The sequence below is a fragment of the Panthera onca genome, chromosome D4 (assembly GCF_046562875.1).
Source record: "Panthera onca isolate mPanOnc1 chromosome D4, mPanOnc1 haplotype 2, whole genome shotgun sequence".
Lineage (NCBI taxonomy): Eukaryota > Metazoa > Chordata > Mammalia > Carnivora > Felidae > Panthera > Panthera onca.
The window spans coordinates 33,554,038-33,576,395 of record NC_138351.1 but is presented as its reverse complement, the minus strand read 5'-3'; the positions used below and the strand labels follow the sequence as shown (position 1 = coordinate 33,576,395).

At 39.8% G+C, this 22,358-nt stretch overlaps 1 protein-coding gene across 15 annotated transcripts in view; it reads right to left on the bottom strand.

Annotated features, from left to right (window-relative positions):
- KDM4C (lysine demethylase 4C) overlaps positions 1-22,358 on the bottom strand; it is a 435,403-nt gene that overhangs the window by 10,456 nt on the left and 402,589 nt on the right. The window lies entirely within an intron of this gene.

Below are 22,358 nucleotides of genomic sequence, written 5' to 3'. Positions count from 1 at the left end.
GAGTGAAATTTTAATACAAATGAATTAAATACTTGACCTCTTTGGTAAAGTTTTTGCACATTTAGCAATTTGTGTTTTGCTAATACCAGTATTTTACTGATGAGGCCAATATGACTGATTGAAATGCACACTTGATCAATCAAGCTATAAATGCAGACTGGGCATGGTTCTATGGTTTAAATGAGAGGCGCACACGGGAAATACTTAGTTGTTTAGGACTAGAAATCCACCCTCTATTCCTTTCCATTACTAATAGAAATTTTGCATTATAAAGAAGTGGACATTTTATTGTTGGATTCAGAATACACATGAGAGGCTCAGCTGTTCATTTTCCTCACTGCAGATTCACTTCCATTTAAAGCTACGGGCAAAGAGAAACTTGTGTGCTCAGAAGCTCTATAGAATTGACAGTCTGCATCTAACTTAGTTAAACAAAAATAAGTTTCTCCTTGGCCTTCATAATATTTGGCCTTAGGGCATGCGGAATTGAAAGGGAAGGCTATAGAAATGTTTTCTAGCTATGTCCCTGGGGTTATCCTCTTACTTTCCATTTCCCTTCCAAAGATGAACCTGGTACTAAGAACACTGGAAAGTGCAGCTTCTAAATAGACACTATCCACTCTGCTAGCCTGGGAAGTGATATCAGCTCAGGGGTAACTGAGCTGAAACCTAGCAGAGTGGGGAATGGGGGAGGGGGCACAAGAGTATATTTCTTCCCTCTCTTCAAGTTTTCTTCCATGTGGAGGAAGCTCCATTGGGGTAAATGTTCCTGGTTTCTTTTCCACTCTCTCATTCATCCACTCTTCCAAGAGAATAAGCAGTGACTGAACTTTGTTGTTGAGTTCTCAAGGATATGGCATTTTCCAAACTATGCACCATAGAGCCCTGGGGCACCACAGCAAACTCACAGGGGCTCTGTGGGATATTTTCAGGGGAAACCCAGTGACACTCGTCAGACACCCAGCTTACCACTACTACTCTTAAGTTGTTTAGACCTAACTCACTTAATACATGGAACTGTGGACACTGTAAAAAAAATTGTGCTGAAATACTACTTGGCAATGAGAAAGAATGAAATCTTGACATTTGCAACAGTGTGGATGGAATTGGGGGGTATTATGCTAAGTGAAATAAGTCAGAAAAAAATATCATATGTTTTCACTCATATGTGGAACTCGAGAAACTTAACAGAAGACAATGGGGGAAGGGAAGGGGGGAAATAGTTTCAAACAGAGAGGGAGGCAAGTCATAAGAGACTCTTAAATACAAAGAATAAACTAAAGGTTGATGGGGGGAGCAGGGGAAGGGGAAATGGGTGATGGGCATTGAGGAGGGCTCTTGTTGGGATGAGCACTGGGTATTGTATCTAAGCGATGAATCATGGGAATCTATCCCCAAAACCAAGAGTGCACACTGTATACACTGTATGTTGGCTAACCTGATAATAAATTATATTTATATACTATATATATATATATATATATATATATATATATATATATATAGTGTGTGTGTGTGTGTGTGTGTGTGTGTATATATATATATATAAAATTTGTGCTGAGATACCCAGGGGCTGTGAACCAGTAAAGCTTGGTAATTGTGGCTTTACCCCCTCACGTTCTCTTTCTCTTTGGAACCACCCTGTGGCCAGAGAACACAAGTCCTGCTCTGTTCCTTCCATAGAGAGGAGCTGGTGATGTCCTGAAACCCTGTCACTAGGAGGCCTGTCTGATCCTCAGATGCAGTATTAGGAACTTTGTTTGCCCACAGATATAAAACCACACACTACAACATCTGCTTTATTAGTAATGAAGAAGATCTTTTCAGTCTCCAAATCCTGACTCCGTTGTCTCTTTTGCTTTTCCTCAGGCAGGATAAATTCTATTTATTGGGCCCTTATTTAATCCAAATGGAGGGAATTCAAGGCCTTGTGGAATACAGAACATGCACTCCCCATTTACTCACCTACCAAAAACAACTGCCAAGCAGGAGACTTAGGTCCTTAGTTTTAGAGATCTGACCTTCGTCAGAGATTTTCTAACCTTTAAAATAAATCTTCACAACAAATCCTGACCTGAAATTTTAAGTACCATATCACTGAGGTATGGCAATGGCCACAGAAATGTGGTCTAAGCAAAACATGAAGATACTTGAGCAATTTATCATAAAAACATACCTTGATAAATTAAATGTATGCAACATTACCATGTGAGAAATAATTATTTTTTAAAAAGGTGTTTGAGAAAAAAATGTCTGAGATACAGTGTGTTATCTGTCTTACCTGTCCATTTGCCCTTTACTCACAAGTCCCAATTTGGTATTGCCAGTGCCTGACCTCAAAGAGCCAATGTACAGCTCAGCCTCCACTAAGTTTACTCTGTGTCAGCCCCCAAAACCATGACAGAATCTAGTAAAGACATTGCAGTTATCTTTCTCAATCTTCTTGCTTTCAGGACTCTTTTTTTCTTTATTCATAGGAGAAGAAGAAAGAAAAATAACCATCCAACTACAATATACAACATAAAATTGGCTGTGAACTCCTTCCCTCCTCCACCACCAGGAGGCGTCCTTCTCATCCTCTGCCAGGTCAGTTAGCTGGAAGTGGTTTTATTTTGATTTGCATATAACTTCATTTAGTAAGTATTATTCACTGTTTACACCCCAGCTACTTTCCAAAAAGGATTTAAGGCAGCTCATAGTAAAACATAAAAAGGTTTATTTCCGTAACATCTAGTTTCCTCCATAGAGAAATGGTTTCAACTCACCAGCTGTCTCAAAATTTTGAGTTTGCTAGAAACCTTCTATGACTACATGGAGTACAAAGCATCCAAACAGGAATGGAAGCAGAAGCACACAGGCTGATGAAAAGAAGCTGGAAGGTTTGACACTGAGGTTCCCCTGGTCTCTCCAAAGCAGGTGTCTCCAGAACTGTCAGAGTCACTAATCCAGTGTCTGTTTACTGACCATCCGTGTGAGACACTAGAGGAGCCACCAATGCCCAGGGACAGAGGGCCTCTTGACCACACCTGGAGGCCTGTCAGCTCTGGGGCATGAGCACCTCAGGGTCTCTGCAAGGGAAATCCATGATCACTTCAACCAGAAAAGAACTTCTATTTGATTCATAGATTGGGTTTCAGAATAGGATTTCAGGTTTAAAGAAAAAAAAAGGTTTAAAAGGTTTCTGTCAAAAATCAAAAGTCTGAAAAATAAAATCACCTGTCTAAAACTGAGGGGATTTAGTTTGTGGAGAGCCCCAGTGAATGGTCTGACCCCTCTTTTAAAGACCTTCAGCTAGCTCACACTTCCCTGTGCTGTGCACAGGGAGTATGGCTCCTTACAGTATGGTCCCAACCATCAAGGCACACATTAAAAATCAAGATGCCAGGGGTGCCTGGATGGATCAGTCGGTTGAGCATCCGATTTTGGTTCAGGTGATGATATTGTGGTCCATGGGTTCAAGCCCTGTGTCGGACTCTTGTGCTGACAGCTTGGAGCCTGGAGCCTGTTTCAGATTCTGTGTCTCCCTCTCTCTCTGCCGCTCCCCTGCTTATGCTTTCTCAAAAATAAATAAACGTTAAAAAAAATTAAGATTCCAGCCTCCCACCCCCATAGCTGTGTGTGACCTAGGGGATTTTGTTAAAGCATTCTAGAATTTGAGATCTATTAAAGGATGTAAAGGATGTAAAATGCTAAAGAGGTCTTTTCCTAATGCAGTTCTTAGTGTGTTGCTGGAGCAAGTAAACACCTTTGCTGGGAAATTATATGCATTAATACTTTGACTAATGCATTTTCTTCAGTTGCTGTCTGGACCCTCAGAAGCAGTCTGGCTTCACCTGACATAAATAGCTGTTCACCATTTGCTGTACTGCCTCCAGGGACGTGTAAACCCCCCTAAAGCCTGCCAGGGCCCCGTCCACAGAGACACTGGTGTCTGGAGCTGCCAGTAAGCCTGTGGCTAGAACACTAAATAGATGATGTGAGAATTAAAGACAGAAATCATAATCACAGTCAAGAGCAGGCTTCTGGCTATGATTAAAGGGCTCTGATGAAAGGACTGGGATGGGTCACCAACCCAGGCAAGAGCATGGTGTCATATCACACTCCTGCCATAGTCGGGGCTGACTCCTGCACTTGCTCCACCAACTACAGAGACGAGACGAGACGAGCCGAGCCGCCAGTCTGATTACCTGAATTCTGAAATCACTGTGTTCTTGGAACTTTTACTGGGGCCTATTGAAGGGACCTCTGCAAGTGGCTGTCCTTGAATGATGCCCGTTTTGCCATCCTCCCCCCCAGACCCAACCCCACCTCTGCTCCTAACATGTAGAAACCACAGAGCAGGCAACCCCGTCTATCAGTTCAGCTGTAGTACATGAAGACAGAGTACTTGAACTCCCAGTAGTTAATTGCCATATAGTCTGGAGCCTCTGGCAGTCCCCCTTGAGGACAACGCTTAAGTCACCAGGAGCAAACTGATACCCGCAGCTGCTGGCATTTTGAGGGATAATCACCTGCTCATTAATGGACTCTGGCAGGGATTAACAGACTGACTGATAGCCATGTACTAATTGTACTAGCTATCTATCATTTGGTTGGCTGCCTGGCATCTGAACCCCTATCTCCCTTGCAGGGTCTCAGTGGGAGAAAGAGCTAGCCTGCCATTATAGACACGGGAAAATGCCAGATACTCCCTTACCCAGCCTCCCTGGCAGCAGACATGGACAGGGGCCTGGCCAATTGGCTGTACCTGCTCAGGATGTAGAATCTGTGATCAGAGATGCAGGGAAGCAGCAGAGGGGAGAACAATCTCAGAAGGCAGCAGTGGCAGCCATAACAGCAGCACCCACGCACCAAAAAGGCACAGCAGGGGGCCAGGCTGACCACACACGTGGAAGTGGCTGTGTCCAGGTCCATGGCCCGGTCCTGTCCATGCTCCAACTGAGCAGCCTCCTTTGTTTTCACCTATTCTCTGACCTTGTCCTTTTGCATTCCTGGAGATTCTGTGGGCTTCCTAATAACTTCCCACTATATTCGTTTATTGCTTAAATTAGTTACGGTCACTTTTTGTTGCTTACAACTGACAACCCTGAATGGTAAGTAACTGCTGGTTTAGGTGATGGCAGATCCTTCCTCTCACAAACTAGAAAAGACACCTTTCATTTAATGGTGGAATATAAAACTGGGGAGCTTCCTAGACCACCCAATCCTCATTCAAATAATTTGAGGAAAGCCATCTTTCAAAAAAGAAAGGAACATATTCACAGCACCACTTACCTAATCACAAGGCTTGGCCCTAGATCATTTGTGACTGTCCCCGGACTTTTCATAAATACCACAATCTGAAGAGGTACTCTCTTTAAGGATATCCACAAGAATGCAACCCAGGCCATAAAGGTAAGTCTCCAAGTATCCTAATCAATGGTAGGCTCTCAAGTGGACTCTTTTGAAGGGAATGCATCATATTTGGATGGATTAAATTCTGGACTATTTGTTAAATAGAAGTCATATTTCATATCACCCTTCATGTAGAGATAACAAATATAGAAAATACTTTAATACTATTTTTCTTAATAATTCTTTGTTCTGAGTATCTACTATAATTTCATTAGGGGAAATTACAGATTTTTTTTAAAAAGATATAAAAAACAAAAACAACCCAGATTTCCATCACCCAGAAGTAAATGCTGTTACCACCTGTTAGGATGGCTAAAATCAAAAACACAAGAAACAAGTGTTGGCAAGGAAATGGAGAAAAAGGAATCTTCATGCACTGTGGTGGGAATGTAAACTAGTGCAACACTCTGGAAAACAGTATAGCGCTTCCTCAAAAAGTTAAAAATAGAACTACCATATGACCTAGTAATTGCACTACTGAGTATCTACCCAAAGAAAGTGTAAACATTAATTTGAAAGGGTTACATGCACCCTGATGTTTATAGCAGCATTATCTACAAAAGCCAAATTATGGACCCAGCCCAAGTGTCCATCAACTAATGAATGGATAAAGATATGGAATATACATACAATGGAATATTGTACAAAAGAACGAATACAAAAGAACGAATCTTGCCATTTGAGATGACTTGGATGGATCTAGAGAGTATAATGCTAAGCAAAATAAGCCAGAGAAAGACAAATACCATATGATCTCATTCATATGTGGAATTTAAGAAACAAAACAAATGAACAAAGGATAAAAAGACAAACCAGAAAACAGACTCTTAACTACAGAGAACAAACTGATGGGTTACCAGAGGGGAGGTGGGTGGGGAGTGGGTGAAATAAGGGGACTAAGAATACCCTTATCATGATGAAATGAAAAATGTATAGGATTTAATCTCTATATTTTATACCTGAAATGGATATAACTGTATGCTAACTATACTGGAATTAAGATTTTAAAAAAATTAAATGCTGTTACCATTTGGATTAATCTCTATGCTTCTCTGATTTTTACAAAGTAGGACCTCCTATATATACATAATTATTTTTCATAACTACAAACTTTATTTTCTTTCACATGGAGCACAACTGAGCTCTCTAAAGAGGCAGACAAAGCCGCCTTTTGTGAAGAGCTCAGTGTTGCAGTCCATGCCATGTTTTTTCAATCATTCCACACCATTTGGAGGGAAGAGGTCTTTCTTTTTACTGTGGTAAAATAGACATAACATAAAATTACTATTTTAATCATTTTTCAGTACACATTTCAGTGGACTTCACAGTGTAGTACAACCATCACCACCATCCTCTCCAGAAATGTTTCATCATCCCAAACTGAAACTCTACATCCACTAAACACTAACTCCCCACTCCCCTCTCCTCCCAGCCCCAGGTAACCTCCATTCTACTTTCTGTCTCTATGAACTTGATTATTTCTAAGCACCTCATTATAGGGGAAATCATATAATATTTGTCCATTTGTGTACATATATAATTTTGTGCCTTGCTATTTATCCCCTATAACTACATTATAAGCATCTTCTTAGTTATGAATTATCCTTTAAAAACTCCATTTTACTGGCTGAATACATGCAACACTATGGCTATTCCTCAATTAATTTAACCACTTTCCCACTGTAATATTTCCCACTGTATATTTGTCTTCATGAATCTTTGTCCAAATTACTGACTATATTCTTAAAGTCTTGCAATAGGAATACGTTGGTAAAAAGTCATATAAACTATTAATAAAGTTGCTTTCATTAAGCTTTGAAAAATTCAACATCAGACTCATTTCTCTCATTCAGTAAATCTTAACCACCACAGAAAATTCTGATTCAGTCAATCTAAGGTAGGGTCCAAGCTAAATGTTCTCCCAAACAATATGATGGTTGGCCAGATTGATAATCACTGTTCAAGATTATCTCCGGAATACACTTCTACGTATAAAGAAAAAACTAATTCCAAGCTGCTTCCTCTGAATGTAACTTTTCTACAGTGAGAGACATCTAACATACTTGAAAGAAAACTTGGAATGTCCTCACACTGAGGAACTTATCTGTGCTCTGTCCTAGTTATGTAACACTGTCATTGCAGCCTGTAGGATAATGGTTTCAGGCCAACCTGCTTCCACACTGACACTCATTATTTAGGGAAAACTGCAAGTTTGATGTCCAGCTTTCCTTTTTAATAGTTTTTTTTTTCTTTTGTAAGGGAAACACACACACAAACACCCTTTCTCTACCCCCAAGATGTTCTGTTTGTCTCTGTTAAGCTGGGGCAATGCCTCGTTATTCCCTCAACCAGCTAGATTCTTTCCCAGCAGTCACACTTTGCCAATGCCCTGACACTTAACCACACCCATCTTATAAAACATAGCGTCTTCTCTGCAGGGAACACAACACTGACACTTATTTGCTGAATTCCTGAGGGCCAAGTTTAGCATACACTTTCCCTTTAGCTATAAGCCAAGAGTGGATACCATGCCTGGTAAAAATACTGATGTGACAGAGATGGAGGTTGTTTTATTTTTCTGAATGTTACCACAGCATTAAACCTCAGAAAATATTTTTCTTTTTTAAAAAATGTTTATTTTTGAAAGAAGGAGAGAGAGAGAGAGAGAGAGAGAGAGAGAGAGAGAGAGAGAGAGGAGAGACAGGGAGGCAGTGGGGGAGGGCAGGAGAGACTTGGGGACAGAGGATCCGAAGTGGGCTCTGCACTGACAGCAAAGAGCCTGAGGCAGGGCTCAAACTCACAAACCATGAGATCATGACCTGAGCCAAAGTCGGATGCTTAACCAACTAATCCACCCAGGTACCCCCAGACAATATATTTCTAAAAGAAATCACATCTTTATGTTATTAGAAATAGGTGAGATTCTGGCAAGCAAAAGCTTTAAAAGGCACAGAAAACACAAAGTTGGGCAGTCTCTTTAGAAATTATCTTCCAGTTCTTTTAAGTGAAGACAGTATAAGAAAAGTCATTAACTAGAACCAGGGGTGACACTGGGGAGCTCATCTAATAGCAAGGGCATGTGAGAGAGGGATATGGAGACAGCTAAGGGAGGTGGCTATGAAGTGCCAACAATGGGTCCTCTGCATTCTTGGGACTGGAGAGGATTAATGGCACTGAAAGGCTCATTCACTCACTAGCTACACATCTTTGAGAGAGACCACCTGCCTTCCCAGCCTTTTCTCCCTCCCTCTAGCATATTATAAGTGTCTCCTCTGTGCCTAATCCTGAACTCAGCACTGGGAAAAGAGAGACAGAAAGAGTCCTTTTGAAGTCATTTCCCCAAGGAATTCAAGTCCAGTTGGGGACTTAAATGTTTAGATGAGTATCTGCAATACAAGGTACCATATGTGATTGTAGTGAGTGGCAAGGAGGTGGGAACACTGTGTCCATGACTCACCCTCCCATGACACCAACTGTGTCAAGGACTTTCAGCTAGAGATTAACCAAAATTCCTTCCTATCTTCCCCTCAGAGTTAAACCACCCTCCACATGAACTGACTTAATTAAAACCCCCATTCAGGACTCTCCTGCACTCACCTGGCTAGGTGTATGTGAATGCTTTCGAAACTATGGTGAGAGCAGCAATGCAGTCCTTAAAGACAGATGTTAGAGGGAGAAGTGAGCTGGCAGCTCTAGCAGAGCTTTGTGGGGATGCACTGTTGGAGGCTCTGGCATTAGCAGTTTGATTTTATTGGGGCTCCTATAGTTGGCCAGGCTATCCCACTGACTATGTTGAGTGGTGTGGCCAAGTCAGGAGAACAAAGGTGTTGCCCTGACCCCTCTCTCTACTTCTCAAGAGTGTTCTAAAATGATGTCACCAATGATTGCAAGGCCAATGCCCCATAACACCAGGAACCCAAACAGAAAATCTTCTAAAAGCCCCAGAAATGCAAACCACTTGAAAAGGGAATTTGTATATTTAAAGCTCTCTGGTACTTCTTCTTAGATCTCCTTTTCAATAACCTCTCCTTTTATAAAGGTTTGGAGTATGTGTCATTTCCAAGTGTTACTGGGAATCTCATGCTTAGGCACCTCTGACCAATGAGCTGACTGAAAACAACTGGCTGCTACCACCAAAAATAACCAGAAATAGTCACACTACTACTTGAGTGTTTATTATGTGCTGGGCACCACACTGACTGCTTTATATTATATTTCAATAATTCTAACAATAATCCTAGTATTTATTATTATCTCCAGTTTAGGGTTAAGGTAACTGGTGTCAACTTCCTTGCCCAGGTTTGCATGGCTGTCTGCTACACATCAAGTTCCTCCCACCTCAGACAGAGCTGCATCTTCCTCTTGTTTTTCCTGCAGACACCAATGCATCAGCACCCCAGGACTGTAACTCTTCATACTCAAATAAGGAAAAAACATTGCCATCTATAGGACAGATCTTTCCCCCTTTATATAGTTGTTGGCAGAGGCTAAAATGCATGAGGGGAACAAATATTTTACTATGTCAATAAAAATGTATGTTGTAAAAGAGAGAAAGACAGCCTTGAGGTGAATTTCTCTATCATGATTTCTAAAAATAACTGTCAGTTCCAAAAGCTGGAAAAAGATGAGGAAAGGAAAGATAAGGGTAAGCATTATGAGAAGAGAAGGCTCTCCTGTGCTCATGCGCCACAACAGGAGCTCTGTGATCAGAAGAGGAGTGCCAGGCCCACGCCAGCCTCTGTGGATTCTTGATCTGCTCCACAGTGTACATTCCACTTCCCAGAGCAGCTGCACTGAAGCGGCACAGGGTGCAGCTTCCAAGGTCTGGGGTCACACCGCCTGGGGTCAAAGAAGAGCTGTGACTGGACACAAGCTACTTTATCTCCTTACACACTGGTGTCCTCATCAGTCAAATGCATATAATAACACAACCTTAAAGGATTGGTGAGTGAATTGGGGCTAAAATATATTTAGAAGGAGAGGAGAAGAGAAAGAAACGCACAGCACAGTGACTGGCAGCTGGTGAGTTTGAAGTGAACTGTGACTGGATTTAATTCATATCAACAGGGAACATCTGGAGGATGATAGCAAGGGGACAGAAAACCTTGGGAGCAGATGATCCTTGAGGTTTAAAACTGTGAAGATGCACTGAGAAGCCAAGAAACTACTAAAAAGGTTATCAGACAAGGGTATCCTGGTTGAAATCCAAAACAACCCAGCAGGGTCGATAAGCAGGTGTCATCTCCTACCTAGGTAGAGAAGCACAATCATGTGCCCCAGTCACACGGCCAAAAAGTGGATGAGTGGGGTAGTCATTCATTCAACACCCACATTTCAAGCATTTCTCGTGTTCTCAGAACACTGGGGTTACTAGTGAGAAAAACAGATGTGGCTTTCTACTTCATGCAACTCTTCAGTGGAAAACACAGACATTAAAATAAAGAATAAAAATAAAAACGTTAAGTGTAGGAACTCCTGCATCATAGAATTACAGTGCAAAGTATTTTACCAGAAAGATTATTAGCACACTATGTGGTTATTATATTCCAGAGAGCTTCAAGACGCCTCAAGAGATGGAAGAACTAAAATGAAATTTTGACCCAAGAATCTGAAAGAGTCCAGACAGAGAAAACCCAGAGAAAATAAATCATGAAATAAGGAGGTCTGTGAATGGTTCAGATTTAAAAAGAAAAAATAACTTTTTTATTATAAAAATAAAACATGCTCATATGGAAACTATAAGAAGGTGATAAAGTTGAAATCATAATCACCTATGATTACATTCTCTAGAGATAACATTTCAACGCATTTCCTTTGAGGATTTTCCCTTCACACATTTATATTTTTATATATGATTGGGATCATACTGTACATACTGATTTTTCCATTTATTAAACATCCTTTAAAATATTATTTTTAATAGCTACATAAATAATTCACTTAGTGTTCCTCCCAGGTGCACTGGTAAGTGTTCAATGCCTAGGTCTAAAGAACAAGGAGATGTAATGTTTACATGGTCAGACTGGGTTTAGGCACAGTGTTCTCACATCTGAGAGCAACATTTGGAGTGGGGTACTGTCCAAAAAATTTCATCCTCAGGGGAGTCCTGGAGCAAGAGCACTCTTAAAACCACTTTCTTATGAGATCATTCATTGCTCCCCACAACAAATATGTATTTTTTAATTTTTTTTATGTTTATTCATTTTTGAAAGACAGAGAGAGAGAGAGAGAGCACAAGCCGGGGTGGGATGGAGAGAGACGGGGACACAGAATCCGAAGCAGGCTCCAGGCTCTGAGCTGTCAGCACAGAGCTCGACGCGGAGCTTGAACTCACGAACGGTGAGATCATGACCTGAGCCGAAGCCGGACGCTCAACCAACTGAGCCACCCAGGGTCCCCCCAACAAATATGTATTAAGTGATGAGGCAGGAGGACTGTTTTGTTTGGATTTGAGAAGACTCGGGAGGAACCTGAGAGTCCTCCACAAACACATGAAGAGCTGTGAGTAAAGAGAGAATGGGCTTGTTCATTTTTGCCCCGGGAGTCAACTGAGACTGGCTCTTGGGGTGCTATTTAGGCTCCATGCAAAGAAGTCAGTGGTTTCTAATTATTACAGCAACAAATTGGTAGTGAGCTCCCTGTCACTTGTAGTGTTCAACAATGGACCTGAAGTCACTCACCAGGGCTATGATACAGGAGACTTCCTGCAAGGCGTGAGAGTTTGAGGGAGTCACAGAGGAGGGTCAGAGGAGGCTGTGAGTGGTTCAAAGGCTATGGTGGGAGGAGGCTGCACACTTACCCCTTAGCCTGTCTTATTTATGCAGAAGCCCTGAACTGTGCCAGTGGTTATCAGAGCTTTTAGACAAGAGACTCCCTGGCTAAGATTCTCTCATTGAGGGGCCTGGCCAAGCCTCACTGATGTTACAGTGGATTAGGACTATGGTTCCTAAATTTCTAACACTCTTGTCAAGTGCTGTTCCTCTCTCACTGAAGTGTTGAGAATGGAATATGCAACGAATGGAAAGAAGAATCCAGCACAAATGGACAGTTATCTTCTCCCTTAATCTAATTTCAGTCACTCTGTGGCTATGCTCCTTCAGCTCTTTATAACGTCAGCTTCCTCCATGGCCAAAGAAAGGGGTATCCTTCTGCATCAACACCCCAAGGAAACCTATTCCCTCAGCACAACCTCATTCTCTGGAGGGCACATAAAAAGGTCTGTTTTAACTTAACCAACTGGGTAACTCTCAAGTGGGTGAAGCAAAAACATAGAAATGATGAAAGAGACAGCTGTGTGGCCTCAGCCTACTGCTGTGGAAAAGGCTTTTTTTACAAAGCTTTTGTGGTAACATGAACAACTGCATAAAGATATCATGGTGTGTAAAAATATGCCAAGGATTAATTACTCCTGGGCTAAGACCTAAGAATAGCTTGGTCCTTCCTCCAGGCTCCAAATGATACTGCAGTATACAAATTGCCCATCATGGTGCAGTGTGTGCCGTGTGCCCAAATCAACAGTCACTTCCCAGCCCTCAGCCTGGCCCAAGCTGTCCCGGATGTAGTCCTTCACACCTACAATACAGGTGGTCATCAAGGCCTGGAATCACGAAAGGGAGATGTGTGTGCAGAAGAGTGGACAGCTAGGCCAGGGGAACATTCCAATGCTTATAATCAGAAATGATTAAGGATAATCCATTTGCTTTCTTTCAGAAGAGGCCTAAGAGATCCCCGGTGGCCAATGTCCCCATTTTAAAGAGAAGGGAGAAGGATTGAACAGTGAAATGACTTGCATAGAGTCACAGCTCACTAAGAGATGGCTATCATTTAATTTAATTTTGCATTTCACAGCCCAGCAGTGCAAGATTTGGAGTAAATGAGTAACATCTGGAAAGGATTCCACAGAGGGGTTTAAACAGGAAGGGGTGAAGACAAATGAAAGGATTTCTGAGAATATGATTTGTCAAAAAATGTCAGCCCGTATTATATTAAATTCAGAAGCAGACAAGTCCTGAAGCATATGTATGTACAAATGAAGTAATCCAGAATTTCCTCAAAGTTGCAAATGTGCCTGAGGATAACAATAAAATGTGAGCAACCCCATTTTATAAATATTTCCTATGTAAGCCACTGCTTCTATCTGTTAATTCATATGTCCTTCTTTTCAGATTTAATGCAAATGCATAAACTTAAACAATCATGTTCATAACAGACTGTCTTATAAAGAACAGGACATGCATAATTACTACCAGCCTATCTCCACAGAGGCTAGTCTGTTCATAAATGGCAGACACATAAATAAGATAGTTGGGGAGAGGATAATGAACCAATCTATTTACTCAACACTATTACCCTTAAAAAGAAGTCAGAAATTTCAGAAACTCCCTAAACGATTTTTTGTGTTGTCAAAAGACTCAAATCAAAATAATCTTAATGTGAAATTAAGGAGAATTTTGCTGTTTTTATGTTCCCAGACAAGAATGAAACTGATATGTAGATAACACAGTATTGTCAGATTTCTCCAAACAAGAGCTTTTAATCCAAAGACTTAAAAATACATTAGTGAAAGGGCAGGGCATTTAGCTTCACTGATTACACTCAAGCCTAGAATGCCTGGTTCAGCATTACACTGGGGATTCTGTTGTGCCCTTTTTCTGATAGTTAACAAACCTTTGAAACAGGAACCTCTTTGTTATTTTCACACTGGTTATTAATCTTTATTTGAAGCCTGATTCTTGCTAACATCTGTCTTGCCTAAAGAACACTGAGTAGTCAGTCAATTAACATTTCAGTTATGATATGGTCTTTTTTTTACTCTCCTCCCTCAAAACACATGAAGTTTTGTTAGCATTCTCCTTACTCTCCTTGAAACATATACTCATAGTTTTCAATTGATGTAGATTTGCAAGTACTGGCAACTGTGAACCAAAATTATGCCACAGGGAGGGGGATTACAAGGTATGTGGGCATCTAAGAGAGAGGTCAGTGGATGTGATACAGGCACCAGAACAGCTGAGCCTGGGTTTTGTAGGTTAAACTAAGAGGGGGTGGGGTAGGTAAAATCCCAGAAATAATACTGTGGAAAAGCAAGTATGGAAGTAGAGGAAGAGAAAAGGAAACAGCTTTTCAGCAAATGGTTTTAACATCCATCACTAACAACCAATTAGCAATAATATTAATAGTAAACAGGATGCGATTTTGAGCTTTTAGCAAGTCAATATTCTGCCAAGTGCACTCAAACAAAAATCTGCATGCGCATACACACCCATGAAGCTTGCATATGCATCTTAAAAATCTTGGGAAGATATACAAGCATCAAGTGGGGCAGTACTCAGATGTGGGGTGCTGCAGGGACTTGTACTTTTCTGTATTTCTTGAACTTTTGACAACCATGGGTATGTTATATGTGCATATGTGATTGTTAAATATTGGCTGCTAATTCTTATCACTGTGAATCAAACACATTTTGTCTACCAATGTAAATCACTGAATCTCTCCCTTAAAAGAAAGGTGCATCTTCCAAACAAGGGATGTTCAAGATTCTAGAAGGCCATGCAGTCCACCTCCTTCAGAAAATAAGAGCTCTTCCCAGGGCACACAGCAGATGCATCATCCTTACACTGGTTCATGGTGCGGCAGCGCTGGGGTGATGAGGCACAGCAACTAAAGGCAAAGGGAAGTAAAAGATCCAAGCGGGGGGAGCTCCCAGACAACATGCACAGAAAGCAGGTGAGTGCTCAAGAGAGCTATAGATCAAGGGAATGTAGGGTGAGCTGTACAGTGAGGCCAAAGTCTACATATGTGCAGTTGGGCTAAATTTAAATGTTTGTGTGTCAGGGGTGCCTGGATAGGTCAGTCTGTTAAGCGTCCAACGTTGGCTCAGCTCATGATCTCACAGTTCGTGGGACCGAGGCCTGTACTGGGCTCTGTACTGACAGCTCAGAGCCTGGAGCCTGCTTCAGATTCTGTCTCCCTTTCTCTCTGCCCCTCCCCCACTCATGCTCGCTCTCTTTCAAAACTAAACATTTTTTTTTAATTAAAAAAATAAATAAGTAAAGTTAAAAAAAATAAATGTCTGTGGGTCAAGATGGAAGCCCCAGAAAGGGTAAATATGAATCCATTTTGGTGGCTATATTGTCATGTTGAAGAATTACTGAGCAAGCATCCACTGTTCTATCAAATGGGTGAGAGAGAAGTTAATTGTGTGTATGTATGTGTGTGTGTTACAATATGTTCATTCAGAGATGAAAATGGAGTGCCTGACCATGCCATTTCTGAAATGTGTGATGTCTGTTCTCAGACTGTAGCATGAGGTCTTTTCACTCAACATCCCTTCAACACTGAGGCAAATAAAAACACAAAAACCCCAAAACCGATGCTTTGTAAACCAGAGGTCTTGGGATGGCCCTAAAAGCAGTAACTACTCTAGATGGGAAAAGCAAGCAAGCAAGAAAGAAACTCCAATATAGCCAAGTCTGATCTCATAATCTTGGCCCTAAAACCTGGGCTACTTCCAACATTCCCTCATTGACAGGTGTGACCTTCCATTTGGCTAAGCAAGCCAGAACCCTGGGGATCACCTTTGACTTCTTTTTCTTCCTCAGCTCCAGTATCAGTTCACCACTGAGTCCTTTTCAGATTCTTCCACTGCTCCTAACTTAGTCCCAGCTACATCACCTCTCCCCTAATCTACTGAAATGCTCTCCTAACTGGTCTCCCAGCATCTACCATGGCCTACTCTCCAATCTGTCTTCTTCACTCTAGCCAAAGAAAATACTTCATAACAAATCTCTTCATGTTGAATTCTGCTTAAGACCATCAATGGCTTCTCCCTGCTCTTAGAATAAAGACCCAACCCTATAACATACTCTTCCAAACCTAGCCTACTCTGGCCCTTTCCTCCTCTCTAGCCTCATCATTTACCTCTTTCAGCAACCTGAGCAGGCCATGCTCCTTCCTGCAACAGCTCTTGTGTGTGCTTTGTTTGGGATACTCTCCCTCTGTCCTTTGTCTAGCTAATATACTGGTTACTCATCTATATAAGGTATTTTTGGTTACATGCTCTTATAGGATTATATGCCTATCATCCCATGGCTCATCTCAGTTTTAAGTACATTTTTATTAGCATAACTGTTGTAGGTCACTCTTTCCCTCTAGATTGTAAATTAGATGAGAGCAAAAACCATTTCAATTTTATACATCATGTTTCACCCAGTACAATGTTTGGCATGTAATAGGTGCTCACTGTAAACAAATTTTTATGGTAAAGCTACCACTTACTTAAGAGTAAGATATCCCTTGACTAGGGAATCCATAAATCACCATATGCAGGTATCCAGATGCAGTTAATGAAAGTCCTGCCCCTGGGGGAGTTCCTTCTCTACAAGAGGAAGGGCCTCCTGGGGGAGCATCAGCCTTCCACATCCATATAAGCACCTCATGCCTGGAGAAGAAAAAGGACTTGAGCACCAACACAACGGTTTCCCCATCCTCATTAGACTGCCCCTGGAGGAGACCCACTTGTAAATATATATCAGTTAGATATTTGTCCTTTCCACTTCATACAAAGCAAAATGTAACACAAAACAAAACTCTATAGAAACATAGTAATGACATGGGGCAGAGTTCAGGATAAATAATATAAAAAAATGGTTTTACTAGTATTGAAATAAATTTTATAACTAAATAAGATATTAAATTTAATACACAAATCATTTAAAAATTCTTTGGCCAGGAAGGGAATAAAATACCTAGTAAGAAGTGGAAGCAAAGTTATAAAACCTACTAGTAGCATCCTGGAATAAGGCTTGTTGCTTGATGAGATAATTTCCAAAAGATATGTCTTACCTCATTAGGGAATCTCACTTAATGTCAATGGTGCTCATGTTTATGTTCTCTTAATAGCTCTCTTACAGTTCCTATTTCAACAGGGCTTCAGATCCTGGCTGCTTAGGATGCAGCAGCTACAGCCTGACTTGTTTTGTGCTAGTCACTGCTTTTACGGTATAAATCAAGTAAACCACTTTAGAAGATTAAACTTTATCTTTTACTCCCCACCAAAAAGAGGATAGCACATACAAAGGAATCATTAGGTCAGAATATTCTTAATTAAAGGCTAAAAAGGGTAAATATAAGGCATATTGTAAAAACAGTCACCTATAAATATATTGTTATAACTATACTACTGGAAATATGCATAGTTATAATCCTCCTCCCCTTCTATTGAGTTGTTAGCCATTAATCTACAGAAGGCATTTTTTCAGGCACTGATCACATCAGCATTAATTACTGTTGGAAAACCCTGCTTGGATCTGAAAAACCGGGTATAAAACATTATTTAACACATTGTACTATTATAAAGGAGCAAAACATTTTTTATGTTTAATGATACTGGATAAAATATCTAAACCATAGAAGACCTGGAAGCATAATATCCTCTATCTTATAGAAGCAAGAAATCAGATGGTGCAAGGCTGCTAATCTACAGAAACACGTACAACCAACAAATATTATAGCAGGTCACAGCTTTCAAGTTTTCTACTTACTTCTCAGCAGAGAACATTCTCTGAGGGAAAGAATGGAAACTGAAGGAAAAGCACACTGTAGTCTCTCTTTACATCATTCCTCCTCTCCCTTTACTCACATACTCTAGCTTCAAAATAAAATTTGCTTAGTAAAACAGAAGGCAAGTTTTATTACTGGTTCTCTCTCACCCATGAAAATCAGCTAACCTCTTTCAAATAAGGTATGAAAAGGAAATAATAAAATGAGTGCAGTGTCAGTTCATCAATAAATAGATAGCACTGACTTCTGGATATACTTATCAAACAATAATCTAAGTTCACTCTACTACCAAAATAATTTAAACCCCATGGTCAAATAGGAACATAAACTCTGTTGATTTATGAGCTCAATATCTTCTGGGATATGTCACCAATTTATGTGCTATATCCCAGTGTGTTAGCACCTGGGGTTGGCTAGAGGTGAAAGATAATGTAAAAGGGCTTGTAAACAGGAATCTCCCTGTTGACTGTTTGCCTCAGGAAGCTCTCACTGTTAGCTATATATTTCAGAAATTGTATGCAGAACATCGTTCTTACAACTGTGCTACAGGAAGGGTCAGTTCCAGAAAATTTAAGGCATTTATAAAACATGCATGATCATATCACACTCAGGGTCAGTATAAAGGTTTGACACCAAAATGAAGTTAGAGCAAGGAAAGATTTTAAAGTTTGAAACCTCACATCATAAACAGCTAGTGTGCCATTTTTATTTAAAGAGGAATAGAGGGTCAATAATGAATGGTGACATTCTGATACTGTGACGTGAAGCAACAGTGACAACTGGCCACATATTCATTAAAAGAAATGAAGAATTTTCATTATGTTTATATTTTCTATTAAACGGAAGTCGATTCAGCCCTCTAAGATTTAGAAACGATGTCACTGATATTCACAGTTTGGAGCTGAATATTCATGAGGAGCCTGTTAAGACCACTAGAGACATTTCCCAATAGTCCTGGCTCTCCAGTAGACACAGGTAACAGCAGCTGCATTGACACCATGGGTCTCTTAGCCCTCTTTTCACAGCACATGAAATTTACTTCATCTGAACTAGTGGTTTCAAATTTTTTCAGTGTTTGGGGCACCTGGGTGGCGTGTTGGTTAAGTGTCCGATTCTTGGTTTTGGCTCAGGTCATGATCCCAGGGTTGTGGGATGGAACCCTGAGTTGGACTACATGCTGAGAGCAAGAAGCCTGCTTAAGATTCTCTCCCTCTCTCCCTCTGCCCCTCTCCTGCTTGCTCAAGCATGCATGCACACTCTCTCCCTCTCTCAAAATAAATATTTTTTTTAATTCAAATTTTTTCAGGGCTAGAGGCTTGTTTCTTCAAATAAATCATATGTGGAATCCCAATCACTGAAGGCTTGGATCCTGCTCTAAGAACTAAATATTACCTGGAAATGGCATAAAAATTACAATATAAATGTTGACTCAAATTTAAAAACAATTCTTAACATTGACTATGAGTTTTAAGATAACATACTAATTGTCAAAAGTATTACTTAGAATAACAAATTTAATACTTGAATGTGTGAAAGGCTATTAATATTAAATCATTTAATATTTAATTCAATGAGTATTTATTATCTTACTATAATCCAGGCCATGTACTGAGAACAAAGTACATAATAGTAATTCAAACAGATGTGGTCCTTGTTTTTAAGCTCAAAGCCTCTTGGATGTCAAACATCAAACTTGGCTAAGTACTATGACAAACAAATTCACATTAAAATGGAAAATTTGGTTTCCTGTCTCACATTCAGGTCCTTTAACCATTTTGAGTTTATTTTTGTGAATGGTGTAAGAAAGTGGTCTAGTTTCATCCTTCTGCATGTTGCTGTCCAGTTCTCCCAGCACCATTTGTTAAAGAGACTGTCTTTTTTCTATTGGATATTCTTTCCTGCTTTGTCAAAGATTAGTTGGCCATACTTTTGTGGGTCCAATTCTGGAGTCTCTATTCTATTCCATTGGTCTATGTGTCTGTTTTCGTGTCAATACCATGCTGTCTTGATGATTACAGCTTTGTAGTAGAGGCTAAAGTCTGGGATTGTGATGCTCCTGCTTTGGTCTTCTTCTTCAAAATTACTTTGGCTATTCGGGATCTTTTGTGGTTCCATACAAATATTAGGATTGCTTGTTCTAGCTTCAAGAAGAATGCTGGTGCAATTTTGATTGGGACTGCATTGAATGTGTAGATAGCTTTGGGTAGTATTGACATTTTAACAATATTTGTTCTTCCAATCCATGAGCACGGAATGTTTTTCCATTTCTTTATATCTTCTTCAATTTCCTTCATAAGCTTTCTATAGTTTTCAGCATACAGATCTTTTACATCTTTGGTTAGGTTTATTCCTAGGTATTTTATGCTTCTTGGTGCAATTGTGAATGGAATCAGTTTCTTTATTTGTCTTTCTGTTGCTTCATTATTAGTGTATAAGAATGCAACTGATTTCTGTACATTGATTTTGTACCCTGCGACTTTGCTGAATTCATGTATCAGTTCTAGCAGACTTTTGGTGGAGTCTATTGGGTTTTCCATGTAGAGGGTAGGGTAGGGTGGGTGATGGGTATTGAGAAGGGCACCTGTTGGAATGAGCACTAAGTGTTGTATGGAAACCAACTTGACAATAAATTTCATATTTAAATAAATATATATATATATATATTTTTAATTGATAAAAAAAGATTAAAAAATGGAAAATTTTGGAGTTTAATTTCATCTTTAAGTAGGCACTCCTTCATTAATTTCCATTACATTGCTAACAAAAATTTTCCCCCTTCCGTTCCTTCTTTCTTTGTTTGGAAAAACAAAATATGCCCTTGCTTAAAACCCTAATCTAAATATATCAACTATTGCTCAGGTCTAAGTGCATTTAATCATACTTAAGATCTCATCACAGAAGGAACCACTGTTTTATCTGGTATTTTCTGCTCTTTTTCTTTAAAGATATAAAACTTAAGTTCAAATTAAATTTTTAGAGACCTATACAATATACATTCCCAAAATATTCCTGATATTAAGAAGATCTGCAAATGAGCTGTTCACACGGCTTTCTAGAAGTTCATAATATTAAAAGAAACAACTAATATGGATTTTTCCCTTCTGTGGTACAATTTTGAGAAAGTTAAGTCAAGGAGCTAAAAGGAACCACAGTTTTTGAGCACCTACTATGTGTGGGTGTTGCACCATAATGATTATAGACTCTCTCGCATTTAATCCTTATGGCAATTCAGTAAGTTAGGTTTCATGGTTTCCACTGTGCAGAACTTGAACTCTGACCTCACACCATGCACAAAAATGAACTCAAAATGGATCACAGTTCTAAATGTAAAACCTAAAACTAAAAAATTTCTAGAATAGACCCTGAGAGAAAATCTTTGTGATCTTGAGTTAGACAAAAGATTTCTTAAGACATGACACCAAAACCATGATCCATAAAGAACAAATTGATGATTAATTGGGTTTTACCAAAATTTATAACTTTTTCTCTGCAGACACTATTAAGAATGTAAAGACAAAACACAAACTAGGAGAAAATATTTGTAAATCATATCTAACAAAATATTCACATACCGAATATTTTTTTTTAATTTCTTACAATGCAATAAAAAAATAAGTGAAATATTTGAATAGGCCTTTCAAGAACAAAGATGATGTATGAATGCCTAATAAGCACTTTTTAAAAAGATGCTGAAAATCATTAGTCATCAAAGAAATAAAAGTTAAAATCACACGGAGAGGGCACCTTGGGTGGCTCAAGTCAGTTAAGCATCTGACTTCGGCTCAGGTCACAATCTCGTGCTTTGTAAGTTTGAGCTCCGTTTCTGGTGAGTTTGAGTGCCCCTTCGGTGAGCACGAGCCTCACTTCTGGCGAGCTTGAGCCCTGCTTCGGGTGAACCCCGCTTCTCTCTTTTTCTCTCTCTCTGCCGATTGTGGGTTCTCTCTCTCTCTCTCTCTCTCTCTGCCCTTGCTCTCAAAAAAGAAAAAAAAAATCACACTGAGATACTACTACATACCTTCTAGAATAGTTATTATCCAAAAGACTGACAACACCAGTGGTGCTGAGAATGTAGAGAAACTATAGCTTCATATATTGCTGGTGAGAATACAAAATGGTACAGCCACTTTGGAAAACAGTTTGGCAGGTTCTTATAAAGCTAAACATACACTTACCATATAACTCAATAATCTTACTCCTAGATATTTATCCCAAAGAAATTAAAACACATGTCTACACAAAGACTTGAAAGCAAATGATCATAGCAGCATTATTCATAATAACTCCAAATTAGAAATAATCCAATGTCCATCAACCAGCAAATGGATAAACAAAATAAATCTTACTCACACATGAAATACTATTTAAACTAGGAGAAAAAAATGTGAAGTATCCAACAAAGGACT